At 38.1% G+C, this 26,208-nt stretch overlaps 1 protein-coding gene across 3 annotated transcripts in view; it reads right to left on the reverse strand.

The window, feature by feature from the left end:
- CHL1 (cell adhesion molecule L1 like) overlaps window positions 1-21,522 on the reverse strand; it is a 220,055-nt gene extending 198,533 nt beyond the window's left edge. For 2 of the 3 annotated variants that reach the window (XM_081940228.1, XM_081940226.1), the window contains exon 1: window positions 20,655-20,804. The gene's annotated coding sequence lies outside the window, so the exon portion shown is untranslated. Of the gene's footprint in view, window positions 1-20,654; window positions 20,805-21,392 lie in introns of those variants that run through there. The other variant, XM_081940227.1, reaches the window with a different exon arrangement.
- Between the last annotated feature and the right edge of the window lie 4,686 nt (window positions 21,523-26,208).

A 26,208-nucleotide genomic window follows, 5' to 3' on the forward strand; every position in this document is an offset into this window, starting at 1 on the left:
GAGTTTTCTCCTGGATCAATCAGGAACTTTGCGATGTCCCTGAGATCAGCAGGACATGCTCTTTTCTATCACTGTTTCTTCAGAACAGTTTAGGTCCAAAGGGACCGTCCAGGAACAAAGATATCGACACAATACTGGAGCCCCAAGATTGCATATTGTGTCATTGCAACATCAAGCCCCGCCCTCAGGTGAAAAGCACTCTTGTCCCTGGCAGAGAATAAAAATGGAAAATCCAAAGCAATAGCAATAGCACTTAGACTTATATACACAGTACTTTACAGCCCTCTCTAAGCAGTTTACAGAGTCATCAAATTGCCCCCAACAATATGGGTCCTCATTTTACTGACCTTGGATGGATGGAAGGCTGAGTCAACCTTGAGCCAGTGAGACTCGAACTGCCAAATTGCTGGCATCTGGTGATCAACAGAAGTAGCGTGCAATACTGCATTCGAACCACTGCGCCACCAGGGGTCTTAGAATTAGAATTGACAAATGTGACTCATATCTATGTAATACATATCTGCAACAAGCAATATTAACATGCAATACTGTCCTATACATGTGAAGGCAGAAGGAACTGTATCTGAGCAAAATGGACTTCAACTCCTTCAACATGAATTAATCTGAATTTAAAGTTACCAGTTTCTAAACTGGCACATGAACCACAAAACAATTACCATTTTAACCTTCAAAACAAAACATTTTAAAAGCATTGTTAGGAAAAGTGAACAACCCAAGTAAAAATGTGGAAATATTATCTTATATCACTATTTTTGCAAACTTGTGTAACAACTTTATTATTAATCTAATATCAAACGGACACAGATCATCAAATTCATAAGTGGTACTCTACATTTCTGACACCCTAATCTACTTCAGTATATAAATGGCCTTCATATTCTTACCCAATGGACCAAATATCTTATTCAACAGACTAATTGGTTCCAAATCTCTGCTAAGCATCAATGACGTTAGTATTAGAGGCTAACTCAAACATTAGTTGTGTGTCAATCATCAAGCAGTTTTTAATTTCTCTGCTTCCTCAAGAGAGCAGACATATAATGGACTAATGCTCATCAGAGGTTTCTGTTTGATTTCCCTCTTAATTTGCAACTTAAAATACAGGAAGGTTTTCTTGAGGAAGGACAACAAAAGGACAACTGAAACCCTACTTGAGAACAATAAATGGATCTGATCACATCATAACTTTAAAATAAACCATTAATTATCATATGTCTCTCTGAATCTTTGGCTGCCATTTCTATAATATTAGACTATACATTCATATGTCTTTGTTTTGAATATGAGCATTAAATCATGGATACCTAATTCATGAACATAACAATTTATAATCCACAAATACAAATAACATATAAATTTTATTCAATTTTGAAGGGAAAAAATCCAGCTATCTATTTTGTTTTGTTTTTAAACCTCTCTCCCTCTATCTTGCTCTCTCTCACGCACATTCTCTCTCTGTTTGTGTGTGTGTACATAGAACACAGAATTAATTAAATGTCTTAATTTGAGCTAATTTAGAAAGATGTGGGCACGGAAGACATGATAAGTTTCAACATCATGGCTGATGATTAGTGAATCAATTTAGAATATGACTTTTTGTTGATCACTTAATTGGATGACTATATCAAACTGTGGTGAACTTGACATCACAATGAAAAACACATTTTTCTTCATAAGCTTACTGTTGTTACTTTGAAAGACAGACTTATTTACCACATACAGATGATTACTTTTTCACCCTGATGTGAAGTTGGAATTGTTCACTGAACTCTTTCTACAAAGCAGGATAGCAAAATCCATATTTTCTACTGCACTGTTATAAAGGAGACAACTACATTGCTCTGTATAAAAGCTACCATACCCCAGACACTGTAAGTTTCAAAACCTGTACAAGCTAAATGCTGCTGGGAATAAAACAACTCGATTTCAGAGGTAACATGACAGGCATCTATCCCCCTTACCATCCTCCACCTCTCCCTTCTTTTGGTTGCTAATATATTTCTTAAAAATTGCAGATAAAAACTCTATGATACATTATTTTGATGGATTATTTTTGACAGGCTCCAAAAACCAACAACAACAACACACCGAAGTTCTTCTGGCTTCTTTTATTGTTCTTCACCTATAGACAAAAATCTTACCAAACTAAAGCAAACCACTTTCACCATTAAACATATACTCTGAGAACTCCTAGAGTGAGGAGGTGTCTTGACTCTCTTTCTCCCATCCAAACGATCTAAACTTCACTGTCTTTTGCTTCTTTAGAATGTACACCTTCCCTCTTGGAAATCAGGACTACATTACACCCAGAGATGGCATTCAGCAGGTTCTACCAGTTCTGGAGAACCGGTAGTGGAAATTTTGAGTAGTTTGGAGAACTGGTAAATGCCACCTCTGACTGGCCCCGCACTCATCTATTCTCTGCCTCCCAAGTCCCAGCTGATCGGGAAGAAATGGGGATTTTGCAGTAAGCTTCCCCTGGAATGGGGAAGAAATTGAGATTTTACAGTATCCTTCCCCTGTCACACCCACCAAGCCATGCCCACCAAGCCATGCCATGCCCACCAAGCTACGCCCACAGAACCGGTTGTAAAGATTTTTGAATCCCACTACTGATTCCACCATAATTTGTATGTTTTTCTTTCTTACTGGGATGTAACAGAAACTAACTCACTGCAGATGAGTTCTGGTTGGGACAGGTAGTCCTATAAAATTACGGTACATTCAACAGAACCCGCAGAAATGTGGCTTGCTTGCTTACCCAGATAGTATGGGTAATGAAATTCCACAGATAATAATCAGGGATAGTACAATGTATTTTTTTTAATGAACAAGAAACTAAAAGCAGAATCAACTGAGTATGAAAACCTATATTTGTCAAAAGCATGATAAGCTTTGCATTTATGAGTCTTCCATTGCCATTAGCAGGGAGTTCTCTGAGCAAAATATTTGGCAGGAAAACAACTTGAAATATGGCCAATTGCCTCCTTTGACCAGGCACAGCTTAATCAATGTAAATCAGAGGAAAAAGGCAACAATTGTTATGCAGTAGTGATATAATTGGCAATATTGATTGAATTTATTTTAGCACTGATCAGCTTTTTCTGACTTATTCCCTTGTTGTTGCAACCTTCCCTATATTCAAGCATTTAGGCATGTACAATCACAGCTTTGTAATCTGATCTTGTTATTGTGTGAATTAAAATTGTAATAAAAACATATTTGTAGCATAATGGTTGCATTCAGCCTTTTATTTGGTTCAGAGTACTCCACCAAAATGTAATCAGGTTACAAAGAAGGAAAGAAAAAATAGGAGACCAGTTAAATCAAAAAGAGGAAAAACACATCAGCAAAAACATTCTATAGTTTCATACATCTTAATAATTAATATTTCATTATTATTATTATATACTATTTTCATAAAGTATTGTGTATGTAAAATCTAAATAATAGAATCATAGAGTTGAAATGGGTCTTCTAGTCCACCTCCCTAACCAATGTAAGAATACTTATAACATCCTGGACAAATGGTGTTACTGTCTTTTCTTATACATTCTCAATGGTAGAGCATTGGTGAATAGAATGCAGTATTGCAAGCTAACTTCCCACTTCCAGGAGTTCGATCTTGACCGGTTCAAGGTTGACTCAGCCTTCCATTCTTCTGAAGTCAGTAAAATGAGGACCTCAAATGATTGTTGGGGGCAATATGCTGACACTATAAACCAGCCAGAGAAGGCTGTAAAGCACTATGAAGAGGTGTATAAGTCTAAATGCTATTGCTATTGCTATCCAGGGCGCATGCTGTTCTGTTGCTAAACAGCTTTCCCAGTTAGGAAATTTCCCTTTATATCAAGTTTAGATCTTTCACTGGAAACTTCCTCCCTCTGGATTTCTTTTTTTAATCCTCGTGTATTGTGGAAAATAGATCCACACCCTGTTTCTGGTGTCATCCCTTCATATGTTGGACTGCTATCATATCTCCCTTAGCTTTCTCTTCTTTAGGCTAAACATACCAAGATCCTTCAAGATCATTTCATAGGTTTCTTCTCTACTGCAATTATAAGTACAATTTTAAGTTTATTTCTTACTCTGTGCTTACAACATAACTTTCTTCTTTCCATAATCTATCATGCCTAATCGTCAAAATCATACATTCATTTTTTCTTTGTTTTACACAAAAAGTTCATAGGAGATTTTCAATCAGCAATAAAAATAGACATTTTCTTTTCGCACCATTTTATTAATGTTATTTCTAAACAACATTATTTGCAGTTAAGCATCTCACTATATAGGTAGAATACCTTAAGATATTAACATTCTTCTTTCAACAAGTCTCCTTCAATTCAGAGGAATTATCATTAAAACAACTATTCACTGAATGATCCATGCTTTTAGTTTCATCATTGGTCAACCTACATTTAGAAGAGTGTATTCATAATATGAATATGAATATGGACATTAACCTCACAATCGATAAAAAAGCTACAAGTGGTGCAAAGAGCCATGGAAACAGCTGCAGAAGAATCAGAGAGCAAACAAAAGTATATGATATCATCAAGAGAATAAAAGAATTGAAATTGAAATGGGCTGGTCACATAGAAAGAAGAACTGATGGCAGGTGGATCAAGGCAGTCATAGAATGGATCCCATTGATAAAAAAAACAGCCACAAAAAGAGACGTAAAACAAGATGGACAACATCAGCAAGTATTGCAGGCCCAATTGGCAAAAGAAAGCTCAATATCATATAGTCTGGAAACATGTGGAAGAAGCCTTCATCCTGAAGTGGATAGGCAATAGCTAAAATGATGATGATGATGATTCATTACATATGATAATTCATAACATCATCATTGAAGTTGTTCAATGATAATTTGTTTAAGAACATGTTTGCATTGTTCTTTTTTTTGCAGGCTTTCCTGCATGTCTACCATCACATACATACATGATTACTTGTGTTTGAAAACTAATAATTACTTCTATAAATTGCCAAGCAAATGCACAACAATATATGTCCCTAATTTATTGTATTTTGCTCAAATTAAGCATTCAGTTATATTCCAGAAAATAACTGATCTGTTAATATTTCTGATATTTTACTTTATTTTTTGTTTGTTTGTGCATCTTCAATAGATAATCTTTGCCAATGTTTAATGCAAACTCCACTTCCTTATGCCATGGGTTAATTCATACAAGCTTGTACAATGACAACTTTAAATTTTTCTCCCAACTTTCACAAGATAGCAAATGTAAACAGAAATTTCATTCTATTACTTATCATGAGATTTCAGCAATCTTTTGCTGAACATGGAAATCCCACAAAAATTGTCAATCTCTCAATTTCTCAAAAGTTTTTAAAATTAATTTAACAAGTAGGGAAGTCTGGAGATACAGACTGTTGTGTGGACAATACTTGCAAAAGCAAGAGCTATTGAATGACTTTTCAATTACTTTCCACAAATAATTAATATTGGATGACAGCATCATATGGCCGATGCCTGGAAGTTCAGTGGATCTCAGTTTTATAAATATGCAACATTTATTCAAATCAGACAGAGACATGTATGATACATAGAAAAATGTAGGAATAGGTTTCAGGTGATTAAACTGAGAATGTACCGACACTTTATTAGTTGTAACCTTTTTACTAAAATACTGACGCCAGCAGTATTTTTTATGCTGATCTCCTAATTTCAGTGCATGTTTCTTGATTTTTTTTTATTTAAAAAACATCTATGATAGAATGACTATTTTTCTTACATGTCTTGCAGCTCATTGAGCTCCTGAAACAAATGGTGTTTAGATATGCAGCATGAATAATTTTTGAGCCTGATCCACTACACTTATTTTTTTCTAATACTAAGATCTCTTATATGCAACATCTAAAACTCAGGGAAGGGAAAAAGATATATTTCATCCTCAAGGAAAATTTGCAAAAATGGTAGAGGTTTTTTTTGGGGGGAACAGTGTAGGAACATTTATATCTTGTACCATTCATAACTTCTTCAGAGTTAAATCAGATCCTGATTTATTAATAAATGATCATTGATTACAAATGGAGGAAATTCAGGAGAAATCAGATTAAATTAGATTGAATTTATTTAATGGTAATAGAGACAGCAAATAATAGTTTCTTTTCTGTCTCCAGGCAAACTAGCCTGGTCTTGCTTTCTATATTGTGGAACAGTCACTAGCATAGTCTAAGAATATTTATGTAAATCTGAGTGAATTAGATCTTAATTAACTTGCATCCCAGTGTTGGGCAGGTTGCAGTGATATAAACCTGGGACCTGTCTGCCCTATTATTTTGAATTGGCTTCAGCTTATAAATCTTGAGTATGTGGGCACAGTGGGTGGAATCAGGGCAATTGTTTCTCTATTCAATCCTTGTCCTTTCTGCATATTCAAATCAGCCATAATTTCTTGATTAAGTAGGTGTTTGATGCTGCCTTGGGGTGACATGCCTAAAGAGGCAATTATTAAATGCCTCTTGCGATCATTGTAATAACAGACTTAACTCTAGTATTCAATTTCTGCTAAATTGATTCAAAAGGCATATTTTTACAAGTTTATTTTTATTCATTTGTATCTTGCTTTTATTATTTTTAAAAATAACTCAAGACAGAAAACATATCCAACACACCTTCCTCCTATTTTTCCCACCACAGCAACCTTTGAGGTGAGTTAAGCTTGAGAGCATGACTGGCCCAAAAAACATCCAGTTTTCATGGCTAAGATAGGACTTGAACTCCTGATCTCCTGCTTTTTAGCCTAGTACTTTAACCACTAGACCAAATAGGCCCAGATGCCTTTTCAAGATACTTTTGCTAAAGTAGTTTTGGTTTTATTTGTAGATGACCTCTTTCTGGCTTGAATAATGTGTTTTGCTAATTTGAGTTAACTGATGATTAGGAAGCTTTAAAAAAATGAGTAAGTAAATACATAGATAGCATAAATACCAATTCCAGATCTGCTTTCAGTATTGTTGACCAATCTTTTTGGAACAGTTATTTTCAATAATTCTGATTATTGATGCTGGGTCATTGCCAGAAAGTGCATTGCCGGACAGTTCAACAACCATAGTCTATTAACTGGTGGCACCGTATAATGATCCATTCTGCCCTTTATGTAACTATTTAACTTCCAAGCAATACTGATTGTTTAGGACATTTAGAGATTTAGAATGTTATCATTATATTGATGCCACCCAGCTCTATTGTTACATGCCATTAAATTCCAAGCACCAAATCAATAGTACATCCTTACTGAAACCCAATAATAAATTGGATGAGTGTGGACAGGCTGAAATTAAAGTGGACAACTTTCATTAATGCAATGCTAAAGTTGGAGATGGGGATTCAAACTCTTCTGGGTAGGACAGTATTTCCCTAAAACAGAAATCCATAATCTTGAAATGCTTCTACTTGTAATAGTGGTGATGGTAGTAGTAACTATGACAATTATTTGCATTTTTAAAAAGATAAAGATTTCCCCTGTCCACTCGTGTCTAACTCCAGGGGGTGGTGCTCATCTCTGTTTCCTAGCCAAGGGAGATAGTATTGTCAGAAGGCACTTCTGTGGTTATGTGGCCATCATGATTATATACAGAGTGCACAGAACGCAGTTAGTATTTCCTTCCCTCGAAGTGGTACCTGTTTATCTACTTACTGTCAAGGCTTCGACTAATGAACTCAAGCAAATCAGAACTCCCAGACTTGGCTGTTTTAATGAGTATATCACATCAGCACAGCTTCAAAGGAAAACCAAATCTAGTTCAGTTTGAAATTGACACTTGCATCTGCATGCTTTCCAACTTTTAGGTTAGCAGGAGCCGGGCTAGAGAAGGATTGCCAACTTTCCCATCAACAAGCATCACATTTTAACCGCTAGGCCACTCTACTCCCCTATTATTTGCATTACAAGATGCAAATATTGCTGAGTTACTTTGACTTAATTAAATGTTGACTTCACAATTGCAAAAAGTTATATGTATCATTGCCCTTAAAAGTATTCATCCCAGGTGATAATAGTTCAACTTTTAAATTCTCATTGGTAAATTCTTTTAGGCAGTCTATGTTTGAGGCTGGGAGTGGCAGTTTGCAAGCATACAGGCTTCAGGAATAAGATTGATTGTGAAATCAGAGAACCAATAGTTGGGCAGGCAACTGCAAGCACATCAGCATAGTCTACCTATTTGGGCAATGTGGTTTAGTGGTATAAACAACTCTGTCTGGTTTCTATGGGTTGGAGAGTGACAGCTATTTAAGAAGTACTAATTGCTGCCAATGATTATATCAAACCAACATCTATATTGAAACTCATATTCTTTATGGCAGGAAACATTTGTCATGTACGTATGACTCTAGTATAGATGTAGCAATAGTCATCAACATTTAAAGTTAGATGGCTTTAAAAGAGAACTGGATAGATAAATTTTAAGAGGACTGGCTATTCATGAATATAGTTTATTATATTATTAAATGTTAAATGGTTCTTACTGTCAATTATTGAAAATATGGACATTTTCCACTCTATTTCGGTGGTGACTATTCGCATTTAGTTGGCTGCTATGGTAACAAATGCACACCAAACATGCTGTTAAATTAACGTGGGTTGTCTATTTTTTTTTTAAATTACATCTTGTTTTTCTGTTCAAATAACCAAACAAATGGCTGACAGCAATTTAAAACCAGATTTAAAATGTAAGGGTAAGAACAATACAATGAAAGTCAAGGCAAAATTAAAATCAATAATACAAGTACAAGTCATGATTAAAAAATGGGCAAAAAGAGATGGATTTTTACCAGTTTTCAAGTAGGGGCTAATCAGTTCTTTTGGAAACTGGATGAGACTATATAAGAATAATCTGGAAAGATGACCTTCTAGCAATTAAGGAATCTTTAGATTAGATTCAGATTAACAGAGTTGGAAGGGACCTTGTTGGTCATCTAGTCCAAACCCCTGCCCAAGCAGGAGACCCTACACGATTTCTGACAGATGGCCAAATGAAAGTCCAAGTTCCTGTCCCAGCACCCACATGACCATCACATGATCCAATCAGACACCATCCAAAACTGGGGATGCCTCCAAGTCACACCATCACAGCTGCAGGACAAGGTGTCTTTGACTCTCTTGAGAAAAGAATGTTATTTTGACTATATCTCACCCATACTCCATATAAACCCCCTCCCATTTTCCCACAGTAGAAATTGTGGCAGGCCTGAAGGCCCAATGTAAAAGATAAACTTCCAGGTCTCACACAATCAGGATAGACTTTTATTTCAGGTGTTACACAATCCCTGTCACTTGCTATGGTTAACACACAAACCACCTCATCTTGCATCAATTGCAAAGGCAGCCCTTACTAGAAGGCAAAGTCATGCAGGCTAATATTACTTTTTATTATAAGGTTGCAGCAACAGAATCGTGCAAGTTTGAATTGTCCCCATCTCTCTCCCTTTATCTTTATGAGAACTGGGGGAGGGTTTGATCTGAGACACTTTCTCAGATAACAGTTCTGCTGCAGACTTGGGTTTCTTTTATCTGATCATTGCCTTTGTAGTCACTTTTGCCTCTGTTCCTCAAGGTTATTCTTTTTACTTAATGCAGAGTCATAGATGCAATATACAGCATGTCAAAATGCTCAGCTTTCAATTTCCAAGCGTTAGGGGTGCTCAAAGGTTGTGACATGCCTTGGGGATTGTCAAGATATTTGGGCTACTTTAATATAATTTAGATATGCTTGGCAAATAACTACATAAATATAACTTTTTAACATTTTGTTTGTTTCATTTGCAATTGCTAGTTTCTATGGCTCTCTTTGCTTGAACATCATGAATGTGGTAACACAACTTGAGGTCTACCTAGTAAATCTGACTTAAAATGTGGCAGAATGATAATAATAATAATAATAAATATTTATTTCTTAGCCGCTCCCTCTCCCAAAGGACTCGGGGCGGCGTACAATAAAACATATAAAATACATATCTAGACAAGACATACATATAACAAAGACGTATACTAAGACGTGTACAAGGAGGAGGTGAGCTGATGAATAAAAACAATTAAAATCACAATGTTTAAAAACCCCTAAATAAAAAACCCGTCAGGAGCGATATAGTTAGATCATAGTTGAGCCAGGCCAGCTACTTGGAATAGGTTGGAATGATGCTTGATAATATAGGCTTTACCATGTTCATAATGATTTTGGGTGGGTTTGAGAGATTTGTGAGTGTAGAAATGCCTCCAAAATGTTCATATCTTATATATTTCCACTGATAAAAGGCAAAATTCTTTTGATTTAACATGGTTCCATGGACTGTTTAGTGGAACTGAACAAACTACAAGCATTTTATTCTATTTGTCTTAAATCTGCACCCATTTAACAAAATGTTTTGGGAACTTTGCAGCATCTTTTTTAAAAAAAATCAATTCCATTCCAAACTTTTCTTTTGCAATCTTATGCCTACTCAGAAATAAGTAGAAATCTATTCGATGATACTTCAGGTGTGTACAAGGTATTTTCAGTACAAATAGCTCACGCCCTTTCTCTCACGATGCATAAATAATTTTTGAAGAATCTCATTACTGAAGAACTGTGAAAAACTATTATTTGCAGCTGGAGGATCTTCAGCTGCAAGTAATACTTGTGGCTGAAGGTCTTATTAAATCTGTTCTTCACAAAGCATATAACTCATGATTTGTTAGTCCAATTTTCCCCTCTGAACTATACCTGGTGGTTGCTTAAAGCAATCAAATTGCACAGAATTTTAACAACCATTCCTTAATTGTTTAAAATATTTCTATGACCCCTTTTTCCATTTTTAATATGAAGTGAATGATTGAAAATAAACTTATGAACTTTCATGAAGTTACCATCCCTTTACAGAGTCTTGGATTCCAAGGGATAAGGGATAAAGATTATGTGGCATGTTGTAGCTTACCTCCTCTGCACTATTGACCTTGAAATAGAAATGTTTGGATAGCATTGATTTACTTAAGATCATACTAGGCCAGTTTAAAAAGAAAGGTCCTCCAGCTGCAAATAGTAGACTTTTAAAATCTTAAAATGTTTATTTAAAACATTTAGCCCATCACCCTATACTACAGAAATGTGTTAATTTCATATATGTGTCATTATTTTACACTACCATAAAGTAGTTCCATTTCTAAATAAATCACATTGCAAAATTGTTTAAAAATCCCAAGAGTGTCTTTAAATTCCATCATTGTATCATATCATTATTGTTAAGCAATTTTACACTAATCCCAATCATTAACACCTTCAGGGAAAGCAAGACAAAGGATGCCATTGATGAAATCAGCTTCAATCATTGAGACGATCCAGTGGAGATTTCAACTCCTGTGAACTCAAGCTGTGCCAAGCTGCCTGTTATAATCTGGGCAATCATTGAATGGCATGCTCCATGCTATGATTCATTTATTCATGATGTAACTCAACATGACTTAACAGGACCTCATACATAAAGGCAGCATGAACAAACCATTTCAAGCACTAAGTAGATGAATTCCTCCCATAGGGATCTATTTCTCCCACTATTGTGCGTCTTTCTCTAGACAGCTAATACAAAAAGAAAAAACATGAAATTATAACTTATTGCAAATTATTAAAAAAACATCTAATAAATCTGAAATGTTCTGGGTATGAAATCAAAAGTCTTTAATCTTATGATGTATGGCACAGAAATATTTTTGGTAATATCATCCTACTGTTGTTATTGTTATTATAACTGGTGTCTTTTTTTCTCATTAAAAAGTATTTTTTAAATCACACACATACACACACACACAAATCTTACTTGCTAGAGAAATAAAGACAAAATTGTAGAATTAACCAGGTTGCTTAGCAACTAATAGTTCCAGTGTCACTCCTTGGTGATCAATTCAAGTCATACATCAAGGTCTAAAGCACCTTGTAGAAAAAGCCACATATATTTTTGTTACTTTGAAAATCTCAGTAACTTCATGTAATGTAGTAACACATTCGATAAACTTTGTAAATGCCTTTTGATGAATACAGTACATTAATCTACTATTCTTTAAAAGTGCTAATAGGAAAAGCAACAATTAATTGCACCAAAGTAACATATGTGAATAAACAAGAGCAATTAGTGCTATTTTGTTATTGTGTGTCCTGTCCCATGGAGAATCGCAGGACAGAAGGAGAGAAGGAGAAAAAAGAATCATTATGCAAATTAGTCACAAGGTCCTTGAATCTCCTTATAACTAGGTTTTGACTTCTCCCTGCCAGCCAATGACAGCTGATTCATTCAACATTTCAATAGCAAACAAAATGGCTGCAATTCAAACTGCTAAATAAACATACAATGCTTGCAAATAATGTATTACAGAATATTTATCTTGGGGACTTCTGGAATATACAGTTAGGCTTTCATGCTTTTACTAATTCAGTTTAATTATAAAAGTACACATTCTAAATGTCCATAATAATTGAATTCCTTTCAGCTTAATGCAAACTACTTAATCAGAAGATGCATTATATGTTTAATAACTTGATTTTATCTTTAACCTATTATGAGATATGCAACTGATTATTTATTGATGGTAATGAAATATAGCATAGACCTATAGTCATTCATAAACAAACTTTAATATGGTAGAAAATTTAGTTCTGATTTCTATGCATTACATTTTCATTAGTGACATTGATAAAGAGATGGAAGTAACGTTTATCTGATTTACAGATAACATAACATTAGGTGGGATATTAGTAGACAGAAATAATATTGAAAACAATGTTTTGGTATTAGAGAAAATGATTAAAAGTAACATAAATAAATTATATTTATTTATTATAAATAAATAAATAATGAAATTATAATAATTTAGGAAACAAAAATCAGACGCACCAGCCAAATGTCAGGAGGGATATGTGGCTTGCTAATGAAACTTGTGAAAAATATTTTGAATTTGAAACTTTTAGAATTGAAGGAGGAAACCCTGAGGTCAACTTATTGTGGTGCATTCAATTAATTCAGTCTTATGGGTTTGCATTGCACTTGACTATAGTCTATTAAAAATGTTGGGAGTAAAATGTGGCCGACCACTTCACAGTCCAATGCTTTGGGCAAACATTACCAGTGAGAATCCTATGTGTAGCTTCTCACTGACTGAAAATACTGGGATTTGCCCTCTGCCTAGATATGTTTTTCTGAACTTTGGTTTCTGTACAGCAGAACTGAGAAATCAAGGGGCTATTCAAACTATCATTGTTATAATCACTACATGCCTTGAGATCTGTATATTTATAGGAGCCAATTCTCAAGAAAACTTTCCCTGGGTCCCACCTCATAAAGGAGCATAATCTAGAATCCAGCGAGTTGAACCTTTTCATAAGGCTTCCCTTATGAAAGGGAAGCTCCATCACTGGAGGTTTTTAAGAAGAGATTGGATAGCCATTTGTCTGAAATAGTATATGATCTCCTGCTTGAGCAGTAGATCTCGTTTGGAACAGCTCACTGCCAGAGATCAGATTATTTCTCACCTTGTTGAGTTTTAGGAACAGCTGTAAAAACTTGGCATTTTAAGAATGACTTGTTAAATTCACAACTTCAAATGTGTGTCATGGTTTTTATTATGTTTTTGCTACTGTATTTGTTATTTTAGGTTTTGTTTAAAAAATTATATGTTGCCCGTTTCACTCTGAAAGGCTACTCTCAGTTTTATTCTATTGTTTTACTATTTTAACATTCCTACTGTACAGATAGAATAGAAGGTAGAATTCATCTGGACTGGTGTGACATTTAAGCCTTTCTTAAGAACTTCTTGTAGTTGTTGGTCCTATTTTGTCTGCTGTCCAATTTTTAAATGTTTGGGTGCCTTTTCTGCATTGCTAATACACAAAGTAAAGAAACAGTAATTGTTCAAGAGCTATGGGGATGCAAAGATTTGAGATGGACAGAGCTAATTGAATTGATATTGGCTTTATGGAATTTATGGTGTGATAAATGCCTTGCTTCTGAGGAAGCTGAACTGGATTGAAATTTCTAAATCTGAAAGAATTAAATCTGAGTGAAAAATAAAATAATTTCTACTTTATTCTTTTTTACTTATTGTGGAGAATAAGGAAATATACAAGAATATATTGTTACCTGGGCAAAAAGGAATGCAACATTTTTAACCTCTGAGAAACAAGATAGCATTCAGAAGTGACTCAGATGCCTTCCTGATTCTCTGGGGAATAGAAGTAAGGCTGAGAGGTAGAGGGAGGGACGTACAACACAATCAAACTTGACTGATTCTGTTATTATAGCCAATTGCAAAAAGGTAGTTCTAACTTTCTGAGAAATTGATTTCCTGGTCTGATCTACCTAGTGGGACTGATACTTGCATTAGCTAAAGCCATTTTTTAAATAAGATAAACAGAATCCATCCAACAATGTTATGTTCTTTGGTATTAGTATGATTTGTTTTGCTTTCTAGTGAGTTCCCAAGGAAAGGCTGGGTAGCAGCACTTTAATTGCATGCAAATTTCTAGGAGCTATAAGTGATCAGCTAGAGCAGGGGTGTTAAATTCAAGGCCCTCAAACCAAATCCGGCCCAAGGGGTGCTTGGATCTGACCTGCAGGACCACCCTGGAAACAGTGAAGGACCAGCCAGTGGCACCTCTGACAGTGAAAATGGAGGTCAGGAGGGCTGCATGTGACCCTCCTGAACTCCGTTTTCACTGGCAGAGGTGCCACAGGCACCCCAACACGATGATGCCAAGCTGACCATATCCACCCTGGCCACATTCACATAGCCCCCTCCCCCCAGTTCAAGCACAACCTGCTCCAACATTTGAAGTTGTCAAGAAGAGATTGGACAACCATTTCTCTGAAATGGTATAAGGTTTCCTGCCTGAACAGTGGGTTGGACTAGAAACCTCCAAGGTCCCTTCCAACTCTGTTATTCTGTTATTTCTCAGAAGGCCACATCTATTTATGTTGCTATTTGCAGTTTTATGTTTTTTAATAAAGTGAATAAAATTTAAAGGAAACGGTTTTGGTGGCATCTTGTGGATTTAGACTGTAACATCCTAAATCTTTGCAAATTAGCTATCACTTCTTCACCAGAGATGGTATTCAGCAGGTTCTGACCAATTCTGGAGAACGGGTAGCAGAAATTTTGAGTAGTTTGGAGAACTGGCAAATACCACCTCTGACTGGCCCCACCCCCATCTATTCTCTGCCTCCCAAGTCCCAGCTGATCGGGAGGGGATGGGGTAACCTTCCCCTGGAATAGGGAGTGAATGGAGACTTTACAGTTTCCTTTCCCTGCCACGGCCACCAAGCCATGCCCACAGAACTGGTAGTAAAAGTTTTTGAATCCCACCACTGTTCTTCACCTTTAATTGCCATTTTTCTTTCCTTTATACTAGAAGTGGGGAGACATTTGGATGTTTTAGTCTTACTTCTATCTCCTTGACTGGGTGGAAAACAGAAAGTGATAGCAGCAAATATCAGCAAAAGTCATCTTTGTTTTATTTACCTAAGCTATCCTATTTAGGGCAGACCAGATAGAAAAATGAGACCTTTTACAACAAACCATACAAATACACTGTTATTGTGTAATGGCAATCAGCAACAGTCAAGGGTTATTGTTTGAAAAACGAAGCCTTTACATGTTACTGAGTATTTGTAAACACACACAGGTAAGCCAAAACATTTTTCTTCCAAACTGACCATGCTATTTCAAGATGATGAATGCTAAAAATATTTCAGTGCTTTTCAAAGGTAAATTTTAGGGCTCATAAATAGTTCTGTGAAGATGAATTTTTACCATGGTGCTTTACCAAAGATCCCTCTTTGTCTCTGTTGTTTCAAATACCGTTTATAAACAATATTTTATAATAAGGGAGGAAGTTGTCACCATATGTTCTTACTGCAATGATGTTATTAGTGTATGGCTGTACTGTATGTATATGTGCACGCATATACAAAGGTTCCAGACTAATGCCCTGTAGACAGGTTGAATTACAAGTCCTATGATTTTCCCATATTCTCATATATTTCATGGATAGCTATTTGTCTGAAATCTGATGACAACCTCCCTCTCCCCCCCCCCCCCCGATATGTCCATATGAGTTGTTTTGAGAAGAAAAGAGATTATGCTCATTGGATCCCTCAATTAGGCAACCCAGTGAGATGAGTCTATAAACCATTTTTCTGCTAAAATTACTTCCATTCATTTTGACAGCTCTACATTGACAGTGGATTCTGGTGGGGTGACTGAGGCAGACACTTGTCCAGTTTTGATGGATGAGTTTCATTTTGTTCACCCGGAGGTAGAGTATTGGACAAGTTGTTTGGAGAAATGAGGACAAACACTTGTTTGCTAGATCTTTGCTCAGTTCATCCTGCTTAGTAAAAACTGCCGAAGGGGAACTGTCTGGGTCGGTGGCAGACAAGAGTAATGTCCAAGCAACTTTTACAGAAGCATTTTTAAGCAAGATCCTGGGGTTAATGTTGGAAATCCAATTTCAGTATTCTGTGGGCGAAGATTATTTACACATACGTTGCAATGTAAAACCATCTCCGTTACTGTAGTCAATGATCTGTGCTGGAAAACAGATAAAGCATAAAGAAGGACTAGAGGTGACATGATAGCAGTATTCCAGTATTTGAAGGGCTGCCACAAAGACGAGGGGGGTCAACTTGTTTTCCAAAGCACCAGAAGGCAAGAAACAATGGATGGAAACTAATCAAGGAGAGAAGCAAGCTGGAATTAAGGAAAAACTTCCTAACAGTGAGAATAATTAACCAGTGGAATGGCTTGTCTTCAGAAGTTATCCCTGGAGGCTTTTAAGAAGAAACTGGACAGCCACTTTTCTCATATTGAATAGGGTACCCTGCTTGAGAAGGGGATTTGACTAGAAAACTTCCAAGGTAACTTTCAGCTCTATTCCAATTGATTGATTGATTAATATTCTACCCTGCTTAGCTCTGCTACAACTTTCCCAACAAATTTGATACAACCCATAGGGTATTTTTCTGGAATATTTGGCTTCTATGGGATTTGTTGGCACTGATTTTCAGCAATCCTGGTCCTATTTGATTGAATGTACTCAGAAATGCTAGGTACTGTTGCTCAGCATTCTGGGCATTATTGCAATTTTTTAAGGGATGGTTTTGGTCCTCTAAGCAATTAGCATCCAAATGAAGTCACTAAAAGATAATAAAGGATCTGGAGATTGAATGCCATTAAGTCATTTTAGTGGCATTTTCTTCATAACAGATGCTAAGGAGTTTGTTGAAAGCCTGGAACATTGAATGGACGCTGCATAGAATGCTTAACAGATGTACAAGTTTTTCTCTTATCAATATTTATCCCTTTATTTAATTTAACAGCATTTACAGATCACTCTGACAGCCTATGTTATAAAGGAAATTTTCTACATTCTCCATTCATCTGCCTCTGGAGAGTGTAATTGCTCCATCAAGACTCATGGTACATCTGTGCATTTGTAATTGTGAGACCCAAAGTATTAATAAGCACACACACAAAACAACAAGATACATTTGTGGGAAACAATCCAAGGGTAATATCTGAATACTTCACTTTCCTTTGCATTCTTCCATCCAAAATAAGCCCATGCATCCCATAATTTTTTAACGAAGCCACTGTGCAAAAATGATCATATTCTAAGAATTACTTTCATTTCCTCTCTCCCAACCTCTGTCACTTCCTTCTTTTTCCAAATACTAAAGCCTTTTTTTTAAAAAAAAAGTCAAAGATTTAAGAACTGTATCTAATTGTGAAGGCTCTGGAAGATTCATGCATGTCAGAGCACATACACCCCCCAAACTCCCCCCATACATTATAAGATGTAAAAGTTTTCTGCCTTTAGTTTATCCTGTAGGAAACTGGTTTATGGGAGAAGGGAATATCTAACAATAACAGCTAACGTTAGAGTAAGTGGAGGGGAGGGTATTTCATGTTGTAGCTATCCATAAGAATCTTTAAGAATCACACCAAAAGATACCTGAGACTAATGTAGCACTGGTAGAAATGAGGACAATTTGAATCACATAAAGCCCTATGAACATGGCTTAACTGGAATTCCTGATGGGATAACAGAAAAATGAACACATGTAGAACAGAATATAACAGGTGGATATTGCTTCCAAGAATTATCTTGTGATAGATACATAGATGGTAGGTGGATGGATGGATGGATAGATGGATGGATGGATGTGTATATGTATACCATATGTCTATCTGGAGACACACACATACACACACACACACACAGAGAGAGAGAGAGAGAGAGAGAGACAGACAGACAGACAGACAGAGACAGACAGACAGAGACAGACACACACAGACAGACAGATGCAGAGAGATGTGCACTGGATTTAAGTCCATATTGAAACCTGATTACCTAAAGGGCAACCCTCAGTTTTAAAATAAAAATCAGGAAAAGGGCCACTGCTTGATAAATATTGAAGGGTGAAGCAGGGAAGAATGAGACTAGAGAAAGCACGACTAAAATGTTTAAAGTCGAATACACAGCTAGGAACACCCCAGGGTAATCTATTGAGAATCCCCTCAGCTCTGACAGCAATATTGCATGCACATATACATCTGTTATAACCTTTTTGAAGACTGAATACACACAGATGTGCATCCTCAATTAGAAGATAGTTTCAGAACCAATCCTTATGCATGGAATTTAGAAAAGAAAGCAGACTCCCCTGTGCAAATGTTATGCAGTGCATTTGAATCTAATGCAACACATCAAGATTTATTCGCAATTTTTCTACAAATTAAATTGTTATTTTAAAAATAATGGCTCTCTTCTGGTGAAGTTTATATTTTATAAACCAATCCATTTTGTCCAAGTCTTTTACCTACTTTGTTATTATCAAAGACTGAGTGGCACATTCTGATTAGTCATATGAAGACAAAATAGTTGCATTTTGTCCTTTTGACATCAATGGGGCATATGTTTTCATCCTGTCAGACCTAGATCCCATCGAAGTCAATCTTAATCTAGATGTAGTCTGATGGAGTTGGGACTCACTGTGAAATAGGTCATATTTCCTTCATTTAAATGCATGATCCCATTTTTCTTTAAAACGTTTATAACCTAAGAGGTTTACAAAAGCCTACTTTTGAACATCAATATACTACCACATTAAGAGACTGTCAGGTATTTTTTGGGAATGGGGCATTGAGTACTTCTGTGAGCAGATTATGATAACACTTCATGCCTTTACTACCTTGATATGAAATAGGGAGATAGGAAGGAAGAAACAATTAGGAGGAACTATCCCAAAGATGCTTTTTCAAAAGGCAACTGAAGTAGAACTGAAGAAGCTTACTCCATAAGAAGCGAAATGGCTTCAAGAAAAAGACAAGAAAGTCCGATTACCTTTTGAAAACACACCTTTGGGACAGCCATGACCTGGATGACTGATAATCTCCACAGACATCTAGGAGGAAATTACTTAAATTGGTGTTTGTGATCATGATGTGCTTTTAAACCACCTTTACCTCAACTTTGGTATGCCCCTTATTTATGCCATTTCCATAACACAGCATCTAATTTATCCTTCATTTATTCCAAATTACATATGCTTAAATAATTAATATTTATTATTCTACAATTCATTTATCTGTCTTTCCATTTATAATAAAATGTGGGTTTTAAAATCATAAATAAGCCCTTTTCTCCATTAGAAATCAAATCCAATTTTTTGTTAACTTCAATAAATCCAAACTAACAATTAATGCCATTAGAAGGGGAGGGGGAAAATAGAGTCAATAATCTTCAAATTCAGCATTGCATATCATCCTCAAAGACTCACACTAGTCCCTTGTAATTCCTCATGCTCAGAAAGACACCCCTCCCCCTCATACTTTCAAAGGACTGTGACAAATAAACTTTAACCAGATAACAATGTCACACTGATTTGTTCCCCCTCCTTCCCTCCCCAAATACTTCTAGGACCGTATAATCCACCGATCTCCGCTAGATTATATCATAAAAAGCCTCGGAATAGGCGGCAACTTAAAACCCGGAGGAAGGACGAACAACATCTCCTTGAATTTGAAGGTGTCAACTGTCCCTAACATCCGAATCGACGGTATATTGCTTTGCTGTTGCTCTCTGGCGGATCCCTTCGGGTCGTGCGAGGCGGGGTGGGGGTGGGGGAAACACAAGCACGCACACACATCACACCACAAAAGATTCCCAATCGCATTCCCATGGACGGTTGTGGTGAGGGGAAGCGAGTTCCCTTTCTACTTTTGGGGGCTCAGGAGGATCCGGAGCTGAGATAGGGAGGAAACAACGGACTCTGAGGCGAGGAAGCTTTTTCACTGGTGGCGTTGGGTCCACCGTGGGTTTCCTTCTAGCTCAGCAGGTGGATTGTCAGGAGATCTTTAGATTTTTTCCCCAGTTTATCCAAGCGTCTTTTGTTAGGGAAAAGGTCCTGTCCAGTTCTCTTACATTTTCCCCCTTCTTCACCGCATCTCTCAGCCTTTGGGACCACCAAATCTGTTCCCCCACCCTTGTACCCCCAAAACGCTCCTTGCAGTAGATTTCTCCCCCATCCAGGTGCGAAAGGGCACCTCCTCCCCTTTCTCCCCCTTCTCTCTTCATCTTACCTTGCCACTTGAGGGGTGTGTTGACGGGAGCTGTTTGCAGCGCTGCCGGGTTGGGGGGCACGCGCGGGAGAGGGGTGCCAGCGTGTGTGTGTGTCTGTCTGTCTCAGGGAAGCGGTTGGAGTTTGCAACGGAATTCGGCTGAGGGCAAGAGCGCTGGGGAGCCCGTCCCAGCTTGCTAAATTAATCACTTTTGCTTTTTTTCCTTCCCTTCGCGAAAGGGGAGGGAGCTAGGAGGGGAAGAAGGTGGGAAAAGGGAGGAGATAGAGAGAAAGAGAGAGGGAGAGGAGGATGAAAAATCTCAAGCCTGGAGAAAAGAGAAGGTCCCTCCGTGACTGGCATCAATATCTCCTTCGGCGGAGCTTCAAGGGAGTCATGGCAACGAGCCCCTAAACCTCCCCAAATCTCTCTCTCTCTCTCTCAGCTACAGACGGACACGCGCGCAAGCATGGACACCCGCACACACATGCACAAACTGCTGCTGCTGTGCCTGCTGCTGGTGCTCCGGGGAGAAAGAAAAAAAAGGAGGGGAGACAGCCTTATCCTCTCCCTCCCTCCCTCCCACGGACCCAACCCACTCCCCCCACCCGGCCGCCATCCCTCTGCCGCTAAGAGGTTGGAGAGACACCGAAAGCGGGGAACGAGCTGTGTTCGCTCGCTCACCCTTCCCCCGGCCTTCTCCTATACGAGGAACTTGCTTGAAGCCTGGCAACCTGGGAAAGGGCGTCTCCGGACGCTTACCTGGACCCCGGAGAAGGGCTCGTGGGGGCGTGTCCCCCACTCCCCAGATCTGGGCGAGTTGTCCCTTAAGCCCCTAAGGCTGACCTGGCCTGAGCCGCTTCGTAGGCTCTTCCCCGGTTAGAAGCTGACGGACACCTGAGAACGGTAGACGCGCGCGGGCTGGTGGTGGATGGGTGGGAAGAAGAGGGTTTTATATAGCCTGCCGACTTTCCAATTCATCCAGGTGTCAATCTCTTTATACGCGTGCACGCACACACACACACACACACACACACACACACACACACACACACACAGGTTGCTTTCTCAAAAAAAAAAAATCCAACGGGGAGAAAGCGATAGGCTGACACGTACGTACACATACACGCTTACCTACCTACCTACCTACCTACCTACCTACCTACCTACCTACCTACCTACCTATCTCCCTACCGGATCTGAATCAACCAGGTAGAATCTCCTTCCAAGGTTCCCCAAGAATCAAGGGAAGATTCCCTGAACAGGAAGGAGAAAGGGGAGTGAGAGAAACCTTCCCAATTCTCTTTCGTACCCCTCCTTCCCAAAGCCCATTTTTCTGAACTCCAAGGGATGAAGACCTACAAAGGGGAGAAGAGACTTGAAGCTAGAGATTGGGGTGTGGGGGGTGGGGGGGCGCTGTGTTTTTGGCAAACAAGAGGCAGGACCAACAGCGAAGGGGAGGGAGAGAAAAGTCACACACCGGCCGCATCTTTCTCAATGGAGAATTGGGGGGATATTCTGTGAAAGAAGGCATTTCATTTCACACGTGCACACACCCTGGCAGAAATATCCTAACCGCAACCAAACCACCGGGCGTTACCAAGAGCAACAAGAACCTCCTTAGGGAGGGCACCATACCTTGAAGAAGGGGGGGGGAGAAGCAGCAGAGTTGTGCTCCTCTAGAACAGCTGTTTGTAGCAGTGCAGAAAATGAAAAGCCAGATGAGAGAAGGCAGTGGGTGCTGGGGAATCAAAGGTGCAGAGATGCTTCCTTTTTGCACAGCTGGTCTCCAGTCACACAGACCAATACACACCCTTTCCCCTCTTTTTCAGGCTATTTCTGATGGAAATCATTCAATGCCAGCCTCCTCCTCCCTCCCCCAGCTGCCCTAAACCAAATACACTGCAAAAAAGTCCAGTCCTGGCATGTTCTCATGCTTCATACTATGTTCAGGTATCTGCCACACCCTGCCAGCTGAACATGCTTTGAGGAGCAGAGACAGAAGGGAAGGTTGTTTAGGAAGTTCACTAGAATTGGATAGAAGAGACCTTAGGAAAGAATGGGAAATGGTTGGAGAAGATGACTATTAGTCCCTAACTCTTTTCGCCTTTCCTTCCCCATCCCACGCCCACCCCCAAATATGTGAGAAAATATTTAACCTGGGGCATCTGATTTTCTTAGGAAACATTAAGTGACTCTTTTAAACAAATGAAGGGAGATAAATGTAGAGTCTCTATTCTGAATGAATTAAATGGCATTTGGATTGGTGGTTTTAATTCTAGGATTTACTGGTTTCTTCCTGGAATGGCCAATAGAAAGCCTTAAGCCAAGTGAGACAGCATGGTTATATCCTATAAATATAACCAGGATCGTCCTTCTAAATTGCTAATTTGTTTTCATCATGTTCCATGTTTATTGTCAGCTACTTAAAAGAGAAGTTTCCAAGTGATCATAAATGTGCAAAGTTCATTTTTGTAGGTTTGAAGAATTGTTGATGGGCACAAAGTCACAGGAAGACTTATTATTCCATGAAGTCATAAAAGCTCATTATGTTTAACATAACATAGAATAGAGCTGGAAGGGACCTTGAAGGTCTCTAGTTTAACTCCTGTTCAGGCATGCGACCCTATACTATTTCAGACAGTTGGCTGTCCAGTCTCTTCTTAAAAACCTCCAGTGACAGAGCACCTACAACTTCTGAAGGCAAACTGTTCCACTGGTTAATTGTTCTCACTGTTAAAAAGTTTCTCCTTCATTTCAGGTTGCTTCTCTCCTTGATTCATTCCCATCCATTGTTTCTAATCCTGCCCTGTGATGCTTTGAAGAGTAATTTGTCCTCTTCTTTATGTTGTTGTTAGTTACAAAGTCTTGCATGACCCATTGCAACCCCATGGACAATGTTCCTCCAGGCCTTCCTATCCTATACCATCCTCTAGAGTCCATTTAAGTTCACACCTTCTACTTAGGTGATTCCATCCAGCCACCTCATTCTCTGTCATTCCCTTCTTCTTTTGCCCTCCATCTTTCCCAGCATTAGGCTCTTCTCCAGTGAGTCCTTCCTTCTCATTAGGTGGCCAAAGTATTTGAGTTTCATCTTCAGGATCTGGCCTTCCAAAGCGCAGTCAGGATTGATCTCCACTAGGACTGACTGGTTTGATTGCCTTGCAGTCCAAGGGACTCGCAGGAATCTTCTCCAGCACTATAGTTCAAATGCCTCAATTCTTTGGCACTCAGTCTTTGTTATGGTCCAACTTTCACATCCATACATTGCAACTGGAAAAACCATAGCCTTAACTATATGCACTTTTGTTGGCAGGATGATGTCTCTGCGTTTTAGTATGCTTTCTAGATTCACCACTTTATGGCAGACACTCAAATATTGGAATATTGCTACCATGTCATATATTTGATTATGGTTTCAATGAAGCTCAGACATTCCTAGCTGTTGTAGAATTCTATAATGTAAGCTTTTAACATAAGGAGGAAAAAGGCTATGCTTACATGTCCCTTTCAATGCCTTTCCTAGAACTCCTGTACATTATCCTGATAGCTCCAAGGTAAAGCTATTCAAAAATGAAGCTACACAAAATGCAGAAAATTCGTATTTCCCTTGTCTTCCTTTCTTTCTCTCCTCCTCTCTCCCTTTCTCTTTCTCTTAATGTTGGTGTATATTTCAAATCTCAGATTATGTTTCCTTGGGATGGCATTTCCGCCAACCCAAATATAATTTAGTATCATTTCAGAAAAGAAATATTAAATATATAAGTATATATTCAAGAGTGAGATATAAGGGGGGACGGGACATAACTAGGGTAGACTAGCGAAGGTAAGGGGATAAGTTATAAAATGCAGAAAATTCTAAAGGGCTGTTGAAAAACAGATGAAAATATCTGTCATGTAAAGACAGATGCGTTTCCATGTAAATCGCCATGAAACTGTCCTACAGTTAGCAGGGTGTTACTACAACTGTTGTGGCAAACCCCTGAAGAACCAGATTGTTACAAATGGAAAGTGGAAATCTCATTGCCCCTTCTGTAATCCTGTAGCAGTAATGGGCATATTTTTCCCATGCAAAGACCATGCTTTCCTTTGAAGTATATCAAAGACATCTGGAGGCACATCCTGGCAGTGACAGAGGTCTGGGCCACAACTGAGAGATGAGGCAGAGGGGGTTATGATCATTTTAGGATTGATTTCTTCACATGTTCAGACCCAACACCCCGAAACAGGCATCATTATCCCTGTTCTATAATCTGAGCAGCAGAAAATAGGAGAGCAAACTGTAGATTGGACGTTTCCCCTGCTGCTTAATTGGAAGGTGCTAATGGGATGCACAGCAGAATTCTGGGCAGCCACACCTTTTCCCACAATAGGCTGATCAATGGGTGGTATCATGGTAGGCCACATGACATTAGATTGTAAGTGATGTTGTATCTTTTTAATTGATCAGTTCTGCATTAGGAGTAGCAGTTTGGTAAAATTTCAGACTTCAGACACCATTTGATCAATTCAGAGAACTAGGTTCAGGGTTATAGAAATTACCTGGGTTATTATGTTGATTCCTGCCTTGGCTCCTGGACTAAAACAAAGCAAAACCTCTCATTATCTAACATGGGGAAAACACTTGGGAGAACATTATGAAATTTGCAGTGAAATTGGTCATATCCTGAGGGATTTTCAAAGCAATTTTATATAGGCAGATCATTATTATTTTTTGTTCAAAGACAGGGCAGTAAGGGTGAATGATAATACAATGTATTGAATATGATGCTGTTGTTTCTCCAGGTTTAAAAGTGAAATAACCATAAGAAGCCAAGTGTTTTTCACAAAGGACAACAATTATTATGCTTGTACTGGAAAGTGGCTAAGTTATTGGCATACAATTGCAAAAGAGGAAATGGAAGGAAGGAAAGAGGAAAGAGGAAAAAAAAGAAAACAAGGAAAGGAAAATAAAGAAAAAAAGGGAAAGGAGGGAAGAAGGAAGAAAGAAGGAAAAAATAGAACAAATAGTAAAATGAAGATTTTCACCCTAGGATCACCCCATTCAGTCCTGTGATTGAGGTAACCATTGGTGATCTCATTGCAATGATCGCTGCCAATTGATTCTGTTAATCAGTTAAAGACACCTTCACTCACCATTTTCATCATGAGATTTCATATAAAATATGAGCAACAATATCATTATTGGGAAGATTGAAGATGGAAGAATAGAGTCTCATATGAAACCATCAAAGTTATATATTACAAATCTATTCAGCGGGGAATCAGATGAAATTACACCGGCAGTGCCATGATTCAGAAGACCCTTGGGAGTGATGAGCACATTGCCATGACAGCTTGTAAAAGCCAGCAATGGTGGCAGTAACTGACAATGATAGGCAGTGAAAGCATCTATCACTGCATTGATACTTGATTAGCTCACTGTAGTATCTGTTGATGGGGTAGCTTTTCATTATATCTTTTTTATAGTCTACTTTTTATAGTCTACTTTTTATAGTCTACTGTCTAATTATTATTATATATGGATTATTGTATGCTGCCCAGAGTCAGTTCTTGTGAGATGGGTGGCTATATAAAT

This window comes from Natrix helvetica, assembly GCF_964273705.1.
Source record: "Natrix helvetica genome assembly, chromosome: 1".
Taxonomy (NCBI): Eukaryota; Metazoa; Chordata; class Lepidosauria; order Squamata; family Natricidae; genus Natrix; species Natrix helvetica.